Source organism: Hyperolius riggenbachi, chromosome 9, assembly GCF_040937935.1.
Source record: "Hyperolius riggenbachi isolate aHypRig1 chromosome 9, aHypRig1.pri, whole genome shotgun sequence".
Classification (NCBI taxonomy): Eukaryota; Metazoa; Chordata; class Amphibia; order Anura; family Hyperoliidae; genus Hyperolius; species Hyperolius riggenbachi.
In genome coordinates, this window is record NC_090654.1 from 33,185,073 (window position 1) to 33,201,381 (window position 16,309).

General features: G+C 48.9%; 1 protein-coding gene across 3 annotated transcripts in view; it reads left to right on the forward strand.

Moving 5' to 3' along the window:
* Nucleotides 1-6,362: 6,362 nt before the first annotated feature.
* LOC137532185 (mothers against decapentaplegic homolog 4-like) overlaps nucleotides 6,363-16,309 on the forward strand; it is a 57,800-nt gene continuing 47,853 nt past the window's right edge. For 2 of the 3 annotated variants that reach the window (XM_068252416.1, XM_068252418.1), the window contains exon 1: nucleotides 6,363-7,537. The gene's annotated coding sequence lies outside the window, so the exon portion shown is untranslated. Of the gene's footprint in view, nucleotides 7,538-16,154; nucleotides 16,292-16,309 lie in introns of those variants that run through there. The other variant, XM_068252417.1, reaches the window with a different exon arrangement.

The following is a 16,309-nucleotide window of genomic DNA, read 5'->3' on the forward strand; positions in this document are numbered from 1 at the left end:
AGACATCCCAGGATTTTATTTTATATTTAAACATTTAGAAAGTAGATTGAATGTTTTGTTGTCTCTGCTCAGTTGCAGTCTATTAAGTGTCCCTAAATGAAAATACATGAACTATATTACCCTTTCTCTCTCCATCTGCTCTCAGAAGTATGTAGAAAATGTATTTTGCCACAAAAAACTTTTATGGTTGTAATTTGCTTATCAGTGATGTTTACTATATTCCTGACAAGGTTCTGACAAGACAGAAGCTGTCATTTCCAGCCTTAAAAATTAAATATTTCAGGCAGCAAAATAAAGCAAGTAAAACAGCCTGGTTATTAATATGTTTAGTACTGTACATACACATGTTTATCTCATCATGTCACATGTCACCTCGGGTACATTTTAAAGTCTGAAATTCCAGAAGTGAACTGGAGGCGGGGCCGGAGCATCGGTGAGCGGCTGCGAGGGCACAGGATGTCTGCGGGGGACCATAAGAAACCCCGGGTAAGTTCAACTCATTTTCCCCCGACCCACTGGCGAACTGAGGGGGCTATTCCGGGTGTCTGGAACCTCCCCCCTGCACTGAGCTGTGTATTCAGCCAGGGAAGCCCGCATAATATAAACAGCCTCATTCTCCCTCCCTTCTTACTTCTGGTGCCTCCCTCCAGCTAATAGAATGAGAGAGGCAGCCCAGCTTCCCTCACAAGAAGATGCAGCCTGCAGTGAGAGAATGTTGATTATGGAGTCCTGGACTCTCCACAGCACAGAAGTGTCCGACATGATGAAATTAGAGTGCAGGCAAGCTGGTAAATATGCACAGCATGATGCAGAGCTTGCCTGGACTCAGGGTCCGTGGGCAAACATCTGTCTGGTCTCTCCCCATTGTTATAATGACTGCATGTGTGGGTAAGGTGTTTAACAAGCTGAAAAGTTTTTGACAGTCCCTAGACTCCAGGAGGGCTTCTTTCTGACTTGTGTGAGAGACTGACAGGGACAGGAGTCCGATTACAGGCAAGTAGCCTGTCTGATGTGGGACTGCAATACAGATAAGTTCTCTGCTCCATCTCAGGCTATTCTCAATTTCTCCACTACTCTCTCTGGGCTAGTGCACGCCAAAATGACAATAGCAATCGCTAGCAATTTGTGAGTGTGATTTTGTGAAGTGATTTTCAGAGCGATTTTTGAATGAATTGCTCAAAAACATGCTACATGCAGTATACCTGCGATTTTGAAAAAATCACAACGCTGCTGTGGGAACACCCACATAGGGTAACATTAGTCAAGCGCTTTTCAAATCACTGTTGATTTAAAAAACGCTCAGAAGCACTCTTGGTGTGCACCAGCCTCCTTCATTCACCTTTGTTTCCCTCTTCCCCTAGAGCTGACTGTGTGTTCTTGTCTTACAGGAAAGCTAAATAAAAGTGCAATCCTGGTGAGGCAAAATATTATTATTTAATATTTATGTAGCGCCGACATCTTCCGCAGATGCATATATCCCTGCATCATATGGGTATCGCTTGCGCTATGTGACACTATGTAGCATATTCCACTGAATTGTCCAAACTAAGTCTATCTCCTGTTCCTCTCTTGGGGAGTTGTTCCAGCGCTGTACCCCGTTCACATTTGCTGCTACCAGAAGCCCTCAGAAACACTCGTGTCCTTGAGTACTTCCAAAGATAGGCAGCTCCGTAATACGCCAGCGCACTTTTGTGCATGGGCAGTATGGAGCCACCTGTATTCGGAAGCACTCGGGGACATACGTGCTTCTGGACCTTTCAGGAACCCCCCCCCTTAAAAATCCTGCGTTTGCCCCTGCGACCCCCCTACAGTATCCCTTTAAAGTTACCAATGGAGTGCAAACCAACTGATCATAAAACAATCAAATTGTGAGTAAAGTTGGGCTATACATATAATCCATTAGGCAGGAATGTGTAGAGGTGAAAAAACAAAAAACTGGAGAATTACACTAAACCGCTCTCTTAGTACTTCATTTAAAAACAGAAGCTATTTGTGATTATTCAGGTTGGAGTGAGCTCTGAGGTGTCCCACAATGCATCACTGCTGAATAGGCAAGTCATCCATTTGTTGTCCCTGTAAGCTAACCACACCTTCAGAACCGCTGGAATGCAATGACATGTCAGCTTGTTAGAGGACACATCAGGGAATTTTAAAAAAGCCGGTCTCCCGGGGTCCCCTCCGTACCATGCACATGGCCGTGCCACTAGTGGTCGCACGCCCGTCGCTGGGAGCGTTCTGCGCAGGCTCAGTACTTATGCACTTGCGCAGAATGATTCTGCCGATAGACGTGTGACTGCGAGCGGCACGCATGCTCAGACAGGGTCGGTGGCTGCTACGGAGGGGACCCGTACCTTACCCCGGCTGGAGGGAACCCCTGGTAAGTACATCTTATTTTTTTCATTCCCTGATGTTTCCTTAACAAGCTAACACATCATTGCTTTCTAGCAGTTCTGGAGGTGTGTTTAGCGATCAGGGACAACAAAGGGATGGTTTGCATATTCAGCAGTGATGTATTGTGGGAGACCTCAAAGTTCGCTTCAACAACAATAATCGCGAATACCTTCTGTTCTAAGTGCTTCCAGACCTTGCTAATTGAAGTCTACGTCCTGTTTGAGACCTGCTATCCCTGCCAGGGCGTAGATTTCAATCTCCTGCCACTCTCCCACCGCTGCAGCCCTCTCCCTCTGCTGTGGGTATGACAGCAGAGCTCTGTGAGCCGGTCAGGAGGCGATTTAATTGGCCCCTGACCCTGTGATCACTTTGAGTGGCTGTGATTGGCTCACAGTGATCACAGGGTCAGGAAGCAATGAAATCGGATCCTGACCGGTTCAAGAAGCTCTGCTGTCATTAGAGATGTGGCGAACATCTCTAAATCCATGGGCCTCTTACTACTTCTGGGTCGCAATGACCCGGAGTAGTACGCCTGCGCTGCCCTGCGGAGCGCGTCCTAGATCGCGCTCCCGTTGCCGGGCACTCTCTGCGCATGTGCGTGACGTGACGTCACGCTCATGCGCAGAGAGTGCCCGGCAACGGGAGCGCGATCTAAGACGCGCTCCACCGGGCAGCGCAGGCGTACTACTCCGGGTCATTGCGACCCGGAAGTAGTAAGAGGCCCAGAGAGGTTCGCCAGGCGAACTGTTCGGCCCAACACTAGCTGTCATAGCAACAGCAAAGCGATTGGGCTTCAGCAACAGGAGAGCGGCATGAATGGCAAAAGAGATGGGTCCGTGCGGCGTGAGGTCGGTGAGCCCCATTTTCCGACCAAAAAGTCTCTGGTTCTTATGGGCCCATTCACACTAGAGCGATTTGTGGGCATTTACCTTGGATGGCCGGCAATCGCTAGAACTTTTAAAAGAGCTAGTGTAATGTAATGTATATGGCAATGATCTCACTCCCGCAAATGCCAGCAATTCGCGCTACATGGAAACGTGGTGCATGCAGCATTTTTTCTCGATTTTAGAGCAATCACAGCCAATGGTTAACAATTTAAAAATAAAAAAGTCAGATACTCACTTAAGGAGAGGGAAGGCTCGGTCCTAATGAGCCTTCCCTCTCCTCTCCCGGTGCCCTCGGTGCTGCGCTGGCTCCCCCGTTCGCGTCCGCCGCCGCAGGGACTTCGGAGGTCTTCGGGAGCACTCGGGCTTCCGAAGACGGGCCGCTCCATACTACGTACGCGCGAGTGCGTCATAGAGGGCGCTCGCGCATGCGTAGTATGGAGCGGCCGCGTCATCGGGAGCCCAAGTGCTCCCGAAGGCTTCCCAAAGCTCCCGAAGGCATGCGGAAGTGGCAGTATTTGACCGAACTGGTCGAATACTGCTACGGGGGATCCTGCGCGGGACTGGGCACCGGAAGTGGAGAGGGAAGGCTCATTAGGACCGAGCCTTCCCTCTCCTTAGGTGAGTATCTGACTTTTTTATTTTTAAATTAGTAAACATTCACTTTAAAAAAGGCAAATCACTGACTCAAAAAATGCAAATAATGTACAGTAAAAAATACGCGTTTACCAAAAAAAAAAACAATCGCCGCCACAAAACACTAGTGATTCTGCTGCCGTTTTGCAATCCCCTTAGAGGCAAGAGACTGGTCCAAAAGCGGTTAAGAAGGCAAAATTCTGTTTTGCCTAGTATTTTAGTAAGGAGGCTTTTTGATCCCTTTAAGCCCCTTCTAGTTCTGGTTCACCATGAGCTAGCTGGGCAATCGGTCTTAGTACTTCATGTAAACAAGCCTCTGCAAAGCCTGGCAGGGTCAGGCAGATTGCTGAAGGAATGAGGCGTCTGATTGGCCTGGAGAGGTTGTGGAATGTGAGAGGCTTGTACTGATTGGTTGCAGACTGCAGAGAAGTCAGTGACATCATCCCCGGCTTCACCTATTGTTAGAGTGTAGCAAAAACAAGTTCTGAAGAGGGAAGGAGAGAGAGAGACTGAGCTAAAGAAGAGAATGAAATAAAGAAGACTGAGGGATAGAAAGATAAGGAGGCTGACAAGGACCCAAAGAAAACAGAGAAGAAATTTGAGAAACTGGAAGAAGATTACACAGAAACAGAGGGGAGGAGGGGAGAGAGGAGGAAAGCTAGGGGGACATTAGAGAAGGAGGGAAAGAAAGGAATTTGAAAGAGAAGCAGAAATCAAGAGATACTATACATAGATACAAAAGGGTATAGGGAATCTGAAAATAAAATCTGGAGACAGTATAGCAAATAATTATATACAGTACACAGTATAGAAAGTCGAAAAGGAGCAGATCATTTGGGGAGACAGTCCAAGGAGCAGATACTAGGCCTAGGAGAATCAAACAGTGTTGTGGAGACAGGGGGGAAACAGAGCAGGTCTAGGGGAGCAGAGAGCTGGTTTAAGGGGTCTACAGGAGAAGTGCAGACTCCAGATATGTAAGGTGAAGAGAGTTTGGGGGGTTGCAGGACCAAACACTGGGTATAAGGGCAGTAAATAAGTTTGGAGAGACAGCAGCGAAAATAAAGACTATGAAGTAGTAGAACGTGTTTGGGAGACACCAGAGGGCGGAGAGTACAGATCTGGGGTGAGAAGAGAGTTTTGGGGAGACAAAGAGGAGCAAATAACAGGTCTAGCGGCAGTGGAAATTGCTGGGGTGACAGTAGAGGGTGCAGAGGCCAGATCTGGGGTGAGTAGAGGATTTGGGGAGACTGAGGGAGGAAAGACCAGGTCTAGCGCCATTAGAAAGATCTGGGGTGCAAGAGCGTTTCGGGGAGACAGAGTGAAGGTCAACGACCAAGTCTAGCGGCATTAGAAAGTTACAGCAGAGGGCACAGAGTCCAGGGCTCTGGAGAAGGTAGAGGGAGAAAAAGATACATCTAGGAAAAGTGGTATCTGAAGCAAACAAAAGGGGGCAGAGAGATTGGGGAGATAGTAGAGGGGACAAAAAGGAAATCTATATATTGAGTGTTTTGGGAGTGGAAGATGGAACAGTCCTAGGAGGAGTAGAGTGTTGGAGAGACAGTATAGGTGGCAAAGGCAGGAAGAGTTGAGAGTTTGGAGAGACAGGTGGAAGATGATACCAGACTAGGGGGTAGTAGAGAATTTGAGAAGACAGTAGGGGGGCAGAGGACAGGTCTAGTAGGTAAAGGCATTTTGAGAAGAAGAAGACAGAAGGTAGAGCAAAAGCCAGGTCTACCAGGAGTAGATATTGGTAGGGAGAGCAGGAGGACAGATCTTCATGGACTAGACAGTGGTGAGGGACAGTAGGGGAAGAAAAGAGATACTGAGTTTAGGAGTAGAGATTTTGGGGAGACAGTAGGGGGATCAACCAGCTGATTTAGGAGTAGTAGATTTGGGGGCGAAAGTAGGGGGAGCAGGCAGCAGGTCTAGGAGAAGTAGATTTTGGGGACACAGTAGGGGGAGCAGGCAGCAGGTCTAGGAGAAGTAGATTTTGGGGACACAGTAGGGGGAGCAGGCAGCAGGTCTAGGAGAAGTAGATTTTGGGGAGACAGTAGGTGGATCAGGCAGGAGGTCTAGGGAGAGTAGATTTTGTGGAGACAGTAGGGGGAGCAGGCAGCAGGTCTAGGGGGAGTAAATCTTGTGGAGACAGTAGGTGGAGCAGGCAGCAGGTCTAGGGGGAGTAGAATTTGTGGAGACAGTAGGGGGAGCAGGCAGAAGGTCTAGGGGGAGAAGATTTTGGGGAGACAGTAGGGGGAGCAAGCAGCAGATCTAGGAGTAGATTTTTGGGAGACACTAGGTGGATCAGGCAGGAGGTCTAGGGGGAGTAGATTTTGTGGAGACAGTAGAGGGAGCAGGCAGCAGGTCTAGGGGGAGTAGATCTTGTGAAGACAGTAGGGGGAGCAGGCAGGAGGGCTAGGGGAAGTAGAGACTAGTTGGGAGGCAGAAGGGGGAGATAGGTGTTTGAGGGTGTAAAGAATGTTGGGGGGAGGGCAGAGCTTAGTGTTAGAGCAGCACTGTGTGGTTGGAATGTGGGTTTGAAGGTATGGAGGCCACACACAGAACTGTAGCACACAGCTGCGCTGAGCAGCACCTGAGACGAGAATAACATCAGGCTGAACGCTGGAGACAGCACAGGAAGTACTTCCAGAGTGAATACTTCAGTGCGGGAAGAGTCTCAGGGCAGACACAACACAGGGGAAGGTCCAGGAGAAAATAACTGAAGAGTCTCAGGGCAGACACAGCACAGGGGAAAGTCCAGGAAAGAAGATTTGAAGAGTCTCAGGGCAGTGTCTGCACAGGGGAAGGTCCAGGAGAGAAGATCGTCTCAGGGCAGACACAGCACAGGGGAAGGTCCAGGAAAGAAGATCTGAGGAGTCTCAGGGCAGACACAGCACAGGGGAAGGTCCCGGAGAGAAGCTCTGAAGAGTCTCTGCAGACAGACACAGCACAGGGAAAGGTCCAGGAGAGGAGATCTGAAGAGTCTCAGGACAGACACAGCACAGGGGAAGGTCCAGGAGAGAAGATCTGAGTCGCAGGGCCGAGCCGACGCATCTCAGGGGAAGGTCCAGGAGAGGAGATCTGAGTCTCAGGGCAGACACAGCACAGGGGAAGGTTCAAGAGAGAAGATCTGAGTCCCAGGGCAGACACAGCACAGGGGAAGGTCCAGGAGAGAAGATCTGAGTCTCAGGGCAGACACAGCACAGGGGAAGGTCCAGGAGAGAAGATCTGAGTCTCAGGGCAGACACAGCACAGGGGAAGGTCCAGAAAAGCAGATCTGAGGAGTCTCAGGGCAGACACAGCACAGGGGAAGGTCCAGGAGAGAAGATCTGGGACAGTGAAGTATTCACCACAGAAGAAGAAGCGTCTCTGGTCAGAGAGGAGGACTTCACAGAAGGAAGCCAAGTCCAGGGAGAGGCCCAGGAGACAGATCAGGGCACAGGCGGAGCAGAGAGAGGATCTGATTGGACAGGCAGTCACAGGAGGAAGTGTCTGGAGTGGAATAGACTAGAGTTGAAGAAGAAAATGGGGTGTTAGAGGGTCACATGTAGGAAGTGCATTGTCTTGGCCAGGTGATGATGCTGGTGGGCTCTGCTACGGCTTTCTGAGGCTGCTGGACTCTGCCAAACGTAAGTAAATAAAAATGTATAGTCAGGGGGGGATGGTTGGTTGGTGTGAGAACAACATGCTGCCTGGGCTGCCCCCACCCCCTGTGTCTCTCTCCACTCCACTGCACTCACCCTATCCCACCTCTTCCTTCATTACTTCCACTTATTAGCTTCTAGCTTGAATCTTCTCCTTGATTGATACTTTGATTCTCTCCTCTCTGTGTCTCCTCCCAGTTCCCCTCTACCTTGTCTTCCTCTTTGTCTCATCTCTCTCCCTCCTTCTCCCTTTCTCTCTGTCTCTGTCCTCTCTCCTCCTCTCCCTTCTTCCACCCTCTGCCCACCTTGCCCCATCTCTGGCTCCCTCTGTCCCTGGCCTGCTCCTTTCATTCCCTCCCTCCATTTCCCAAGTACCCCTCACCCTACCTGCCCCATGGATCACTCTCTCCTGCCCCTTTCTGCCTCTGTCCCAATAATATGTACCCCCTCCCACCTTCATATCATGCTTACCATCTTTCCACACCTCCCTGACTTCTCACTTTCTATGTCACCCCCTCTCCCTGTCTCACCTACAGTCTTTTAAAGTGGACCTGAACTTTTGCACAGGACAGAAGGAAAACATACAGAAATGCATCCTGTATTTATTTAGAGAGTTTAGCCTGTCTAATTCCCCCTCATCTGTGACTAATCACTACTGTAATTTGATCTCTCATCTGTGTCAGCTGGCTGCCTCAGTAGAGTAGCTAATTTGTAAACACAGGATGTTAACCCTATGGGCTTGATTCACAAAGCGGTAATAACTCAGTTATCACGCCTAAAAGACTTTAGGCGTGATAACCTGTGCACCACTGAGTTATCACCGATTTGTGCTGCTCTTCGCGCGAAGCTCCCGCGCGCAAAGTTTTGCGCGCGCAAGGTCCCATAGGGCTCAATGGGCGCTGCGCGCGAAGCACGGTACACCGCGCGCGCAGCGCGGTGCGCTACGCACGCAAAACTTTGCGCGCGGGAGATCGCGCTAGTTTCTTCTTATCACGCCTAAACTGAGTTTAGGCGTGATAAAGGGCTTTTCACAGGCGTGCTAACACTTTGCACCGCTTTGTGAATCAAGCCCTATGTCTGCTTCCATGAAAGCAGGAAGTAGACACACTGCAGATGTATTGCAGGATTTGTATCAGCTGTAAGAAAGAAATGTTTTTCTTTAAATGTTATTATGCTGTTGCTTATATTTTAGAGCAGAGGGGAAGTTCTGAGCTCATGTCTGCTGTAACCCCTCTTGTAGCTATTGCACTCCGTCTCCCTGCACCTATTGTGCTCTCTCTGTCTGTCTGTCTGTCTCTTGATGTATTGCACTCTCTCTCTGTCTCTCCATTCATTTATCCCCCCCCTCCCCCCTACCTATTGCACATTCTCTCTCCCTCCCTGGTATCAGTTCCCTCTGCACCTTTTGCAATCTCTCTCTTCCTCTCTCGCTATTCTCTAAACTCCTGGCCCCCTTCCTTACACACTTTCCTTTCTTGTGGCCTTCTATTTTCTCCAAACCCACCCCGCCTCCCTGTCCTTTCTCTCACACCTTCACTACCCCCCTCCCCCCCTCAGCACCACCCTTCTCCCCATCCCCTCACTCTTTCCAACAACTCCTCGGCTGTTCTGGTGCCCCCACATACCTCTCCACACCAGCTTCTCTACACTCTCTTTCCTCATCTCCCTTCCCTCTCATCTCCTTTATCAGACTTTCTCTCTCCCTGACCCCCAGTTATGTCTCCTCCAGCAGGCTTAGTTCACAAACTGCAAAATGCAATCACTAAGCGCTTAGCGACTGCGATTTGTGCACTGCGCTTTTCTGATCGATCTGCTGTATAAAGGAATGTGAGTTTTTGCACATTCCTGTAGGACTGGTCCACACTTAAAGAGACACTGAAGCGAAAAAAAATGATGATATTATGATTTGTATGTGTAGTACAGCTAAGAAATAAAACATTAAGATCAGATACATCAGTCTAATTGTTTCCAGTACAGGAAGAGTTAAGAAACTCCAGTTGTTATCTCTATGCAAAAAAGCAATTAAGCTCTGCGACTTTCAGACTTTCAAAGTCATGGAGAGGGCTGTTATCTGACTTTTATTATCTCAACTGTTCCTGGACTATTTACTTTTCCTCTGCCAGAGGAGAGGTCATTAGTTCACAGACTGCTCTGAAAGAATCATTTTGAATGCTGAGTGTTGTGTAATCTGCACATATTAATAATAATAATAATGGCAGTATTTGTATAGCGCCTTTCTCCTGTCGGACTCAAAGCGCTTGCGAGGCAGCCACTAGAGCGCACTCAGTAGGCAGTAGCAGTGTTAGGGAGTCTTGCCCAAAGAACTCCTTACTGAATTACTGGCTTACTGAACAGGCAGAGCCGAGATTCGAACCCAGGTCTCCTGTGTCAGAGGCAGAGCCCTTAACCAGTACACCATCCAGCCACTGCTGGATGGTGTATTATAGAATGATGCAATGTTAGAAAAAACACTATATACCTGAAAATAAAAATATGAGAATATTTTCTTTGCTGCTAAACTTCTAGTAATTATTCATAGTACACAACCAATTCATTATATCATATTTTTTTTTCGCTTCAGTGTCTCTTTAAGCGCTTTTGAGAAGCTTTTCAAACAAACAAACAAACACAGAACATTTATATCGCGCTTTTCTCCTGGCGGACTCAAAGCGCCAGAGCTGCAGCCACTAGGATGCGCTCTATAGGCAGTAGCAGTGTTAGGGAAACTTGCCCAAGGACTCCTACTGAAATAGGTGCTGGCTTACTGAACAGGCAGAGCCGAGATTCAAACCTAGGTCTCCTGTGTCAGAGCCCTTAACCATTACACCATCCAGCCACCAGCTTTGCTGATCGCCTGTGGGGATCATTCTCCCTGCAGCACTTGTGATTTGCATAAATTGCAAACCTGCTGCTTGCAGCATTGTGTTCGGCGATCGTGATGTGATTGTCCTTCTTTTGAACCAGAATCGCAATGCGCGGTCGCTGAAAAATTGCTGGAAAGTTATGTCTCAAAATCGCAATCGCTGAGGAATTCGTGTTTTGCGATCCAAGGGTTTGATTCACTAAACCGATATCACGGTCGCGCCACGTTTTGCGCGCGTTATAACGCGCATAACATTTTGCGCTCGCTAACACGAATTTTTGCACACAAAACATGAATTTTCCTGTGAAACCGTTATAACGCGCGCAAAACGCTAGTGCGACCGTGATATCATTTATCACGGTTTAGTGAATCAAGCCCCATGTGTGAAAAAGCCCTTAAAGTGTAACGGAGCTGAAGCTCAGGTACAAAATCAGATACTTACTTTAAGAGAGGGAAGCACTGGGATCTTACTGAGTCTCCCCTCGCTACTCCGTGGTCCCTCGTTGCTGAGCGCAACCCCCCGCGCCCTCCCCAGAAGATTAGCGACAAGACATTGGCCTCAATTCTGGTAGAGTTTTCAAACAAATTACCTCATGTACGGTAATTTACCTCATGAGGTGACGACATTTAGCAATTCTGGTTTTAGTCATGTTTTACCTCAACATCCCACTGTAAATGCGACCTTAGTGGAGTTCCTATTCAGGCTGTGTAATAGAAAAGAATAGTAGAAACAAAACTCCAAATATTTACTGGATGTTTTGTATTAGGGGATACCTATAAATATACTTTTCATAGGTTGCTACATAATCAAATACACCTTCCCCCCTCAAAAAAAAAAAAAAAAAACCTCTTCGAATACTATTATTTATTTAATGCATGCTAACCGCTGAAATACTGCACATTTTACCACACTTTATGCATTTACCGCATGTTCAAGAATGCAAAAAAATCTTTCAGAATTGCTCCAAAAAAAAAAAAAAAAGGCATGAGTTATTTTACCTACAAAAAATATTTACCTCACATAGCTAACAGAATTGAGGCCATTGTCGTTAAAGAGACACTGAAGCGAGACTAAATCTCGCTTCAGCTCTCATATATAGCAGGGGCACGTCTATCCCGCGGCTAAACGGGGGTCCCTTCACCCCCAACCCACCCCCCGCAAAAGATGGTCGGCAAGTTGGTCGTAGAAATATTCTTCCTGGAGGCAGGGCTAACGGCTGCAGCCCTGCCTCCCAGCGCGTCTATCAGATGTGCATCGCTGCCTCTCCCCCGCCCCTCTCAGTGAAGGAAGACTGAGAGGGGCGGGGGAGAGGCGGAGATACGTGCTGACAGACGCGCGTGGGGCAGGGCTGCGGCGGTTAGCCCTGCCCCAATGCGGAAGCGCTCCCCCGCATTACGGAGGGGATTTGGGGGGACAGGGACCCCCGTTAAGCCGCTGGATAGCGGCGGTTTAGCACAAGTGCCCCTGCTATATATGAGGTCTGAAGCGAGATCTATTATCGCTTCAGACTCTCTTTAAAGAGACTCTGTATTGAAAATAAAATGCTCCTGGGGGGTACTCACCTCGGGAGGGGAGAGCCTCTGGATCCTATCGAGGCTTCCCCCGTCCCACGGTGGTCTCTATGCAGCCCCCGGAACGCACAGTCGAAAATTTGTCAGGCTGTGCAATATTTACCTTCCCTGGCTCCAGCGGGGGGCGCTGTTGTGCCTCTCCTCTTGGAAATAGGCGGAAATAGCCGATCTCAGTTGGGTCTGCTCTACTGCGCAGGTGCAGGAGACTTGCGCCTGCGCAGTAGAGCGGACCCGACTGGGATCGGCTATTTCCGCCTATTTCCGAGCCGAGTGCCGCTACTGCGCCTGTGCTGCAGCCGGGAAGGTAAATATTTACATCCCCATCGTTTGGGGACTTCTATCGCTGCCGCCGTGGGATGGAGGAGGACAGGGAAGCCTCGATAGTATCCAGAGGCTCTCCCCTCCAGAGGTGAGTACCCCCCGGGGGGGGTGTTATAAGTACAAATCCTCTTTAATCACATCGGGGACGGGCAGCTCCTCTTCCTGGATCATGGGTGCGCAATAGCCAACCAAGGCCGCCCACACATGCGCAGTAGCAGGGAGCCGCGGCCCATGCGCGGGCGGGTTTTTGCGGCTATTGCGCGCACTCGCTCGCAGTCAGCAACGGGGGCTTGCGACAACCGAGGGAGCCTCATTATGATCCTGAGGCTTCCCTCTCATCGTTAGATGGCGAAACGCGTCTATTTACATGGTGCAGCGCTGCGATCTTCACGGCTGTCCCTTCTGGAGGTCGAGAAGCGATCTGCTGTCATAGGCTGAAGCTGAAGCCTATGACAGCTGATCGCGCTGATTGGCTGGCGGAGGAAGGGAGGGTGGGTTAAAGAAATAATATAAAAAATAGCAAAAATGTACTGTTAAAAAAAGAAATAAATATTTACATAAAGATATATGTATAAAGATAAATAAACATCCTGGGAGCGATCACAGCCCACCAACAGAAATCTCTGTTGGTGGGCAGAAAAGGGGGGAGGAAATCACTTGTGGGCTGAGTTCTGCGGCCCTGCAGCAAGGCCTTAAAGCTGCAGTGGCCTTAATTGTAAAAAAATAGCCTGGTCCCTTGGGGGGAAGGGGGTAAAGCCTGTGGTCCTTAATGGAACTGTGTCCATTAAAGTGCATGGGAACCGCATTTAAAAAGATGAGACAGATACCAAAGAAAGGGAAGGCTCTGGGTCCTATAGAGCCTTGCCGCTCCTCTCCTGATCCCCTCGTTCCAGTGCTGGTTCGCTCGGTAGCAGTATTTGACTAAATTAGTCAAATACTGCTTTACCCGGCCGAAGGAGGCTTCAGAAGTCTTCAGGGAGCCCGAGTGCTCCTGAAGAAGGGCGGCCCTGTACTGCACCTGCACAAGCACGCTCTCTTGCACGCTCACGCCTGTGCAGTATGGAGCCGCACGTCTTCGGGAGGACACGGCTCCCGAAGACTTCCAAAAACCTTTTCGGTGGGGGATTGAAATGGGGGGGGGGGGGGGGGATCCAGCACAGAATAGAGAGCACCGAGAGAGGAGACGGAAGGCTCTATACGACCCAGAGCCTTCCGTCTCCTTAGGTAAGGATTTGCTTCATTTTTTTTTAAACGCGGTTCCCATTCACTTTAACCAAGTGTCGTCAGAGACAGGCAGGGAGGGGTGTGTCTACGCTTGGCACAACATATGTCACCTGGCATTATGGCTGTCGGTGTCAGCTGTTTGTGAGATTCCATCTTTTTTTTGCCCTGCAGTCAATTAAGCTAAGTGATGATCAATAAGTTGGAGGTCACCTTCCTTATATACGGTCTCCCAAATCTTTATAACTGACAAAGAAAGACATGAACTTAGTTTCGGAAAGCTGTTCCCTGATACAGGCAATCAATGGCAATCACAAAACAGGAAGTAACCAGTGCACTGTAAAAATATGTCCCCTGAAGTCTTTAACTTTCTGAATCCATAACTATTGATTGCCTCCTCGTACGAGAAAAAAAATAAACGTTCTTAACTTGTTCCTGAGTGTGGTCTAGGTGAATTTCCTTCACAATTCATTTTTCGTTTATAGAATTTAATATCAGTATCCTTGAATGTGACTGAGAGATAATTAATGTTGTCACCTGTCACCAGTACTCATGTATCAGGTGTTACCCAGCCGGTCCTGACGCCACCAGCATTCTACGGCTATTCAGATCAACTATGGCACGGCAACCAAAGCTTTATTCAGGAACATTAAGATCTCTATGGGGGTGTGCTTTTAGACCCCACGTGCCATGTATGATGAGGGCAGGGGTGTTGGACAAGAAGGGTCCACCGGAGGGCCATTTTAATGCCTGATGCAGTGTATCAGACACACTGTGCCTTCCCCCTTGCAATCTGAATAGTAGGGATGATGTCATGAAACTAGCTGCCGCCACACCTACACAGGCTTCAGCAGCCCACCTTCCAGTTCTTGTGGTGACGTCTGTTAATCCATAGAAGAACCCGAAAAGGCGATTATTGGCAACACTTTGTTAATTCACCAAAGTGCATCCAACAGTTAATCCAACACTTGTTTCAGGGCCAGTAAATGACCCCTTCATCAAGGAACTAGATAATAAAATAAATATGCTACTTAAACAGCACTGGTAAGGACATTAGACTGTAACTACTAGACTGTAAGCTCTTGGACAGGGTCTGCCACTAGAGCGTAAGCACCTGGGGATAAAGTTATACCAGTAGAGTGTAAGCTCTTGGGTACAGATTCTACTGCAAGTGTGTTAGCACCTGGAGATAAAGTTCTACCACTAGAGTGAAAGCACCTGGAAACAGAGTGTCAGTATACCACTAGAATGTAAGTTCTTGGGACAAGATATCATTATGCTGGTAGGTTGTAATCTTTTGGGAACAAGCTCTGATTATACCTGTGGTCTGGAAACTCATAGGGAGAGAGTGTCATACAACTAGACTATAAGGTCTTGTGGACAGGAACCATTATACCACTAGAGTGTGAGCTCCTCAGGATGAGGTGAATATATCCAATCAGAGTGTTAAGGTCCGTACACATGCTAGATTAAATGTACCATTGGAGTGTAAGCTCCTGGGAACAGGCACTCATCACCCCAGCAGGCTGTAAGCTCCTTGGACTAAATGTAAGCTCCTGAGGAGAGGATGCTGTTATATCATTAGAGTGTAAGCTCCTGGGGACAGGCACTCGTCACCCCAGCAGGCTGTAAGCTCCTGGGACTAAATGTAAGCTCCTGAGGAGAGGATGCTGCTATATCATTAGAGTGTAAGCTCCTGGGGACAGGCGCACATCAAACTAGCAGACTGTAAGCTCCTGGGACTAAATGTAAACCCCTTAAGGAAAGGATGCTGTTAGACCATTAGAGTGTAAGCTCCTGGGGACAGTCACAAACCACACCAGCAGACTGTAAGCTTCTGGGACTAAGTGCAAATTCCTGAGGGCAAGATAGTGTTCTACCATTAGATTGTAAGCTCCTGAGGGGAGGATGCTGTTATACCATTGGAGTGTAAGCTCCTGGGGACAGGCACACATCACACCAGCAGACTGCAAGCTCCTGGAACTAAGTGTGAGCTTCTGAGGGCAGGATGCTATTATACCATTAGTGTGTGAGCTCCTGGGGACAGGTTGCTGTTATACCATTAGAGTGTAAGCTCCTAGACACTGGCTTTCATTAGCCATGCTGCCTGCTGGTAAACAGAGTGTCATTATATTGTGAGGATGTAAGCTCCTGGGGCCGGTGCCTCCACATGTCAGGATATGGGTCTGGCAGCTCGTAGGACAGGTGCTCTTTGTTGGAGAGTCAGCTCCTCAGGCCCCTCCGCTGTCAGGATATGGGTCTGGCAGCTCGTAGGACAGGTGCTCTTTGTTGGAGAGTAAGCTCCTCAGGCCCCTCCACTGTCAGGATATGGGTCTGGCAGCTCGTAGGACAGGTGCTCTTTGTTGGAGAGTAAGCTCCTCAGGCCCCTCCACTGTCAGGATATGGGTCTGGCAGCTCGTAGGACAGGTGCCCTTTGTTGGAGAGTCAGCTCCTGAGGCCCCTCCGCTCTTGTCTTTCCTGAGAATGCTGATGTTTTGCTCTCCAGGCTGCTTCCTGCCAGGCTGATGTCTTGTGTTGTGTCTGCACACTGCTGTGCGTCTCTCAGGCTGTGCTGAGTGAGTCACTGGGGGAGGGGGGTCTCCTCATGCTTTACCACATTGCTGTGTCTTTTCATGTAGCCCTGCTTTCTCCTCTCCTCCTGCCTTGTCTCTGTTTCTCTCCTATAAATATAATTCTCTCTCTCCTCCCTCCCCCCTCCGTCTGTCCGATCCTTTCCTTGGAGCTCCTGTGCTGCTGCGGGGGTATGTAGCAGTCTTCTA